At 39.9% G+C, this 6,883-nt stretch overlaps 1 non-coding gene across 1 annotated transcript; it reads right to left on the reverse strand.

The window, feature by feature from the left end:
• Positions 1-5,518: 5,518 nt before the first annotated feature.
• LOC112768512 (small nucleolar RNA R71) lies at positions 5,519-5,622 on the reverse strand. The gene has a single exon (XR_003185930.1). It is a non-coding gene; the product is annotated as a small nucleolar RNA R71 (small nucleolar RNA).
• Between the last annotated feature and the right edge of the window lie 1,261 nt (positions 5,623-6,883).

Below are 6,883 nucleotides of genomic sequence, written 5' to 3' on the forward strand. Positions count from 1 at the left end.
TTGAAAACATATTTCCTAGACCTTTAAACTGTCAATTTTAATTGTCCTTTATTATCATTCGATGCCTTGATATATGTGTTAAGTGATTTTAAGGTTTATAGGGCAGGAATGGCTTAGAGGATGGAAAGGAAGCATGCAAAAGTGGAAGGAATACAAGAAGTTGAAGAAATTGCTAAAGTTGTCCAGCCTGACCTCTTTGCACTCAAATGGTCATAACTTGAGCTACAGAGGTCCAAATGACGCAGTTCTAATTGCGTTGGAAAGCTAACATCCGGGGCTTCGCAAAAATATATAATTTGCCATAGCTGTCCCGAAGCCAGGTGATGCGCACGCTTGGATCACGCGGACGCGTGACTTGGCTAAAATCCAACCACGCTAACGCGTGGACGACGCTAACGCGTGACTTTGCAGTGACCTGTACGTACAAGAAATCACTGGGGATAATTTCTTGGCTGTTTTTGACCTAGTTTTCGGCCCAGAAAATATAGATTAGAGGCTATAAAGTGGGGGATTCAATCAATTCATTCACAACAATTCATACAACTTTCATATTCACGATTTTAGGTTTAGATGTAGTTTCTAGAGAGAGAGGTTCTCTCCTCTCTCTTAGGATTTAGGATTTAGGATTTCTATTAATTTTAGGATTATTTCTTCTTTTCAAGTTCAATATTCCTTTACTTTATGTTCTCTTCTACTTTTATTCATTGAATTACTTTAGTTGTTTACTTTGCCAAATTGGCTTATGGATTCTTATGTTTAATTTGATTCAATATAATTCGAGGTATTTCGGATTTATAATTGCTTTCTTCTATTTATGATATAAATAATTTAGATTTTTCTCCCTTTTGACTTTGGTTAAGTAATTGGTGACACTTGAGTTGTCAAACTCAGCGGTTGGTTGAGAATTGGAAACTGCTGATTGATTTGGATCCCTCTAAAGCTAGTCTTTCCACAGGAGTTGACTAGGACTTGAGGAATCAAGTTAATCAGTCCACTTGACTTTCCTTTATTTTGTAAGGGTTAACTAAGTGGGAGCAATAACAATTCTCATAACACCTGATAAGGATAACTAGGATGGGATTTCCAGTTCTCATACCTTGCCAAGAGTTTTCTTTATAATTATTAATTTATTTTTCTTCCTATTTAAATTACTTGTTCCTTATTTCAAAAACCCAAAAATATAACTTTTTCCATAAGCAATAATAAATCATACTTCCCTGCAATTCCTTGAGATACGACCCGAGGTTTAAATACTTCGGTTATAAATTTTATTGGGTTTTGTTACTTGTGACAACCAAACTTTTGTACAAAAGGATTCTTTGCTAGTTTAGAAACTATATTTACAATGTGATTATTTTTATAAAATTCTTTACCGGCAGAAATCAATTCGTCAAAAATGGCGCCGTTGCCGGGGAATTGCAAACGTGTGCCTTATTATTGGTTATTGTAAATATTTGCTTTTTCAGTGTTTCTAGTTTTAGGAGTTTATTTTCATTAATTTTTATTAATTTTTATTTTCTTTAGCTACTATGAATTCTCACCCCTCTGGTTTCAAGTTTGGTTCCAATGTTGTTGTAAGGAATGAAAACTATAATGAAAATAGGCATCAAGGTTGGAAGAATCAAAGATGGGAGGAGCCACAAGGATTTGATCAACCCTCTTGGCAACAATCTCCTCCAATGCGCTATAACCAACAACCATTCTATGATGCATACCAAGACAATAGTTATGGTGGACCCTTTCGTGACAAACCACCTCCACCAAACTACTATGGTCAAGAGCCATTCCGAGGTGCGTACCAAGATGATAGATATGGTGGACCCCTTTGTAGTTACCAGCAACTCCATCATATGCCAATGAACCACCTCCTCAACATAGCTTTGAACCACCATACTCACAAGCCACCTACAACCATTCACCACCATATGACCCTAACCCTTACCCACCCCAATTCCAATCCAATTACCCCCAAGAACCACCACTTCCATATGCACCATATCCATATTCATCGACCCAAGAATTACAGGCTCGCCTCAAGGAAATAGTAGATCAATTTCATGCAACCCTTCATCAAGTAGAACAAGCGATAAATCAATTAGCTTCCCGATGTTCGGACATTCAAGGAACCCCCATGGCTTTATATGGAGAATCTAATGAAGAACGTATCATGAAGGAGACACTAGAAAATCCGGTGGACAGTAAGGAGTATGACTTTGTATCGGAACAAGTGGAGGAAGCCGGAATTATCGAAGAAGAAGAATTGGTTGAAGACTTAGGAGATGCGGAATGTCCATGGGAAAGTCCAGTCATAGAACTGATGCCAGGGCATTTTGGCCAGTTTCACTGACCTTTTCTTTACTGTTTTTAGGATAGTTTCATGCATTTCTTTAGGAAATAAGCTAGTTTTGGATAAATATTCACTTATGCATTGACTCAAGCATACATTGTGCATTTTACATAATTTCATGAGGATTTTGCATAAGTTTAGTGACAAATATTATGTTGCATTACTCATGACTTGGACTAGAGCTTTGATGCACTTTGTTGCTTGATTTCAGGACCAAAAGGAAGCAAGAAAAGGGGAGGTAACTTGCAAGATTAATGAGAAAAGTGATTGCCAATAACACTCTCAAAAAGCCATCAATGCCCACGTTAGAGAGTCACGTTAACCAAGTTAACGTGAACTCTAACGTGGAGAAAAGAAGTTGAGCCAACGTTAGTGACACTCAACATTGTCACTAACGTTGGCAATTACTCATAAGTGGCCACGTTAGAAGCCACGTTAACCTAGTTAACGTGGCCTCTAACGTTAAAGGGGGGGGGGGGGGAAGAGAAGCCAACGTTAGTGACACTCAACATTGTCACTAACGTTGGCCTATGGTGCAAAGTACCACGTTAACTCCCACGTTAACTTGGTTAACGTGGGAGCTAACGTAAAGGATGAAGGGTTGTCGATAACGTTAGTGACACTCAACATTGTCACTAACGTTGAAGCAACCACACAACCCCCAAGAGTCACGTTAACCTCCACGTTAACTTGGTTAATGTGGAAGCTAACGATGAGGAATGAAGGATGAGCCAACGTTAGTGACACTCAACATTATCACTAACGTTGGGATGGCTAAAGATGGCCACGTTAGAGGCCACGTTAACCTAGTTAACGTGGACTCTAACGTGAGACCCAGGGGCACATTGGAACGTTAGTGACAATGTTGAGTGTCACTAACGTTCTCGAAGGTTGGCAAGGACCACGTTAGAAGCCATGTTAACCTAGTTAACATGGGCTTTAACGTGAAACAAGAAGGGGCACACTGGAACGTTAGTGACAATGTTGAGTGTCACTAACGTTCTCGAAGGATTAACAAGGCAACGTTAAAAGCCACGTTAACCTAGTTAACGTGGGTTTTAACGTAAGGCAAAGGGGTGCATTGGAACGTTAGTGACAATGTTAAGTGTCACTAACGTTCTCGAACTTATATTCTCACTAAATATTAACACCCCTAACGCCCTGAGCTTAAGTCTCTGCCCACTTCGCACTTTCTCTCTGCAAGTAAAGCCAAGCCCAAATAAAGAAAGGAACTGCTTCAAACTCAAGATCCAAAGGCCCAAGACTTGAAGAGTAAACTAGAAGCTGAGAAGAGTAGTATATATAGGAGTAGCTTTGAATTGTAAAGAAGTTCTGGAGGCTGGGAAAAAGGGAACTACTCTCTGTATTTTACTTTCTTTGCAATTTCTAGTTTTATGATGTATTCTCTATCTTTGTTTTCATTTTCAAGATCTATGAACAACTAAACTCATTTCATTGGGTTAGGGAGCTCTGTTGTAATTTGATGGATCAATACTAATCTTCATTATTTTTCTTCTATCTTTCCTCTTGATTTTACTTGAAAGCTTTCGATCTTCATCCAATTGAGTAGTTATCTTGGAAGAGAAGCTATTCAAACTTGGATCTCTTTTGAACCTTGGAAGAGGAATGAAGAGATCAAGCTAGAAATGCTTTTTCATGCTGGACCAAATTGGGTTTGGATGGGTATGTGACTATAACCCTCTCAATACTTGGTTTGGGAAATGCACGTGGTATAATTAGTGACCATACTTCATCTCTTCTCATGAGCAATTGACCAAGGAATTGGCTATTGATCAAGATTTGAGAGATTGAATTGCAAGAACTTGTAATTCAATCACTTAAGATTGCCAAGGAGATCAATGAGTGCATTGATTGAGGAAGAGATGAAAATGAACTTGATCCGGAGAATTGCAACATCTCCTAAGCCCAATGAACTCCCCATCTCTGATCTTACCCATTCTCTTTAATTTCTGCCATTTACTTTTATGAGCAAATCCCCCATTCCCATTTACAATTCTGCAATTTATTTTCAGTCATTTGCATCCAGTCTTTTAATTCTAGCATTTACTTTTCTGTTATTTACATTCCCGCCATTTTATTTTCTGCAACTCTCAACCCAAATTCTGGATTCGCTCAACTAGAACATTCTTCTAATTAAAGTTGCTTGATCAATCAATCCCTGTGGGATTCGACCTCACTCTATTATGAGTTTTTACTTGACGACAACTTCGGTACACTTGCCCAAGGGAGATTTGTTAGGAGACAAGTTTTCCGTGCATCAAGTTTATGGTGCCGTTGCCGGAGATTGATTGTGCATCAACAATGATTAGATTGAAAGATCACTAGATTAAGCATTTTATTTTATGAATTTCATTTTCTGTTTGAGTGATTTACTTTTTGTTTTAGTTAAACTTCTTCCCTTCTCCCTCTACTCTTTTGTTTTTCTTTGTTATTTTCAATTCTGTTTGCTAACCCACTAACTGTTTGATATATTGCATCACCCACAACTAACAGCAATTTTGACACAAATACTGTCTGCACCTATTTTCTCTGCTTGTACTTGTTGGTTGTATGACAGGGAGAAGAAGCGGGGCTTCAACTTCCTTTGATTCTGAACTGGAGAGAACCTTCCTTAGACTAAGGAGGGAGGCAAAAGAAAAACGAGTAGTTGGTGCTGAAGAAGAGGAGGAACAGTTTGAGGAATACTTTGAACCAAACATGGAAGAAAACATGGAAAATCATCATGAAGAAGAGACTCACAACCATGGCAGAGGAGGTGGAGCAAATCATGCTGGGGAGGATAGAAGAGTTTTGGGCTCTTACATCAATCCAAACCCAGGCAATTGTGGAAGTAGCATCCAAAAGCCAACAATCTATGCCAACAACTTTGAACTTAAATCACAGCTCATCACCCTTGTTCAGAACAACTGTTCGTTTGGAGGAGGTGTTCAAGAAGACCCCAATCAACATTTGACCACCTTCCTGAGAATATGTGACACAGTGAAATCTAATGGTGTTCATCCTGACGCCTATAGACTGCTCTTATTTCCCTTCTCACTCAGAGACAAGGCAGCCAAGTGGCTGGAATCCTTCCCAAGGGAGAGCTTGACAACTTGGGAGGATGTGGTGAACAAATTCCTAGCAAGATTTTACCCTCCTCAATGAATCAATAGGCTAAGAGCTGAGGTTCAAACTTTCAGGCAACAAGATGGTGAGACTCTATATGAAGCATGGGAGAGGTTCAAGGACTTAACAAGGAGGTGTCCACCTGACATGTTCAATGAATAGGTGCAGCTGCACATCTTTTATGAAGGGCTCTCTTATGAGTCAAAGAAGGCCGTAGACCATTCATCTGGAGGATCCTTGAACAAGAAAAAGACCATTGAGGAAGCCATAGATGTTATTGAAACAGTAGCAGAGACCGACTACTTCTATGCTTCCGAAAGAGGGAACACAAGAGGAGTGATGGAGCTAAACAATGTAGATGCTCTACTGGCCCAAAACAAGCTCATTACCCAGCAGCTGGCTGACCTCACCAAGAAGATGGAGAGGAACCAAGTAGCAGCAATCTCCACTTTATCAACAACACAAGAAGGAGTAAACGAAGAAGCAGAGGGGAGTCAGGAGCAAGTCAACTACATTGGGAATTCACCAAGGAAAAACTATGATCCATACTCCAAGACTTACAATCCTGGATGGAGAAATCACCCGAACTTTGGGTGGGGAAGTGAGCAAGATCAAAACCAAGACCAGAGACGTTACAACTCCAACAACAATGCAGCTCACCAGCAATTCAACCAGAGGACATCTCAACACCCCCACAACAACATTTCTCCACATACTTATCAAAACCAAAACAGCACGTCTGCCCCGAATCACTCATCAATTGATGACAAGCTCTCTAAGATTGAAGCCTTACTTAAAGGAATATGCCAAGAGATTCAAGAAAATAAGGTGTTCAAAGAGGAGGTGCGAGCCAATATTAAGAACCAGGGAGAGACCATTAGGAAGCTGGAATTCCAGGTGAGATATTTAGCTGAGAAGATTCCCAAACCTACTGATAGCTTCCCAAGTGACACGGAGAAAAACCCCAAGGGAGAAGCAAAGAAAGTAAGATGGGAAGATTGCAAAATGGTCACTACAAGTGATCAAGAGATTGAAGACAAGAAAAGCAAAGTGTGCAAACAACCTGAAGACAACTCAACAAAGGAGGAGGATAGAGATCATAAAGAACCAGAAATCTCACAACAAGAGCTGCTGAAGCTCTATGCACCATTCCCTCAACTGCTCAATGGTGCTGTGGGAAAAAGAATATACTCAAGGTTCCTAGACTTGTTTGCATCTCTGCATGTGAACACACCATTCATCAAGGCAATTCAACAAATGCCTGCATTCATCAAGTATATGAAGGAACTTCTTCCCAGGAAAAGTTCACTCAAGGGAGGGCAGACTATGGTGATGAACAAGGAATGTAGTGCCCTTATTCAACCTGAGTTGCCTACAAAAAGAAGAGACCCAGGAAGTTTTCATATCCCT

This window comes from Arachis hypogaea, chromosome 17 (assembly GCF_003086295.3).
Source record: "Arachis hypogaea cultivar Tifrunner chromosome 17, arahy.Tifrunner.gnm2.J5K5, whole genome shotgun sequence".
NCBI lineage: Eukaryota > Viridiplantae > Streptophyta > Magnoliopsida > Fabales > Fabaceae > Arachis > Arachis hypogaea.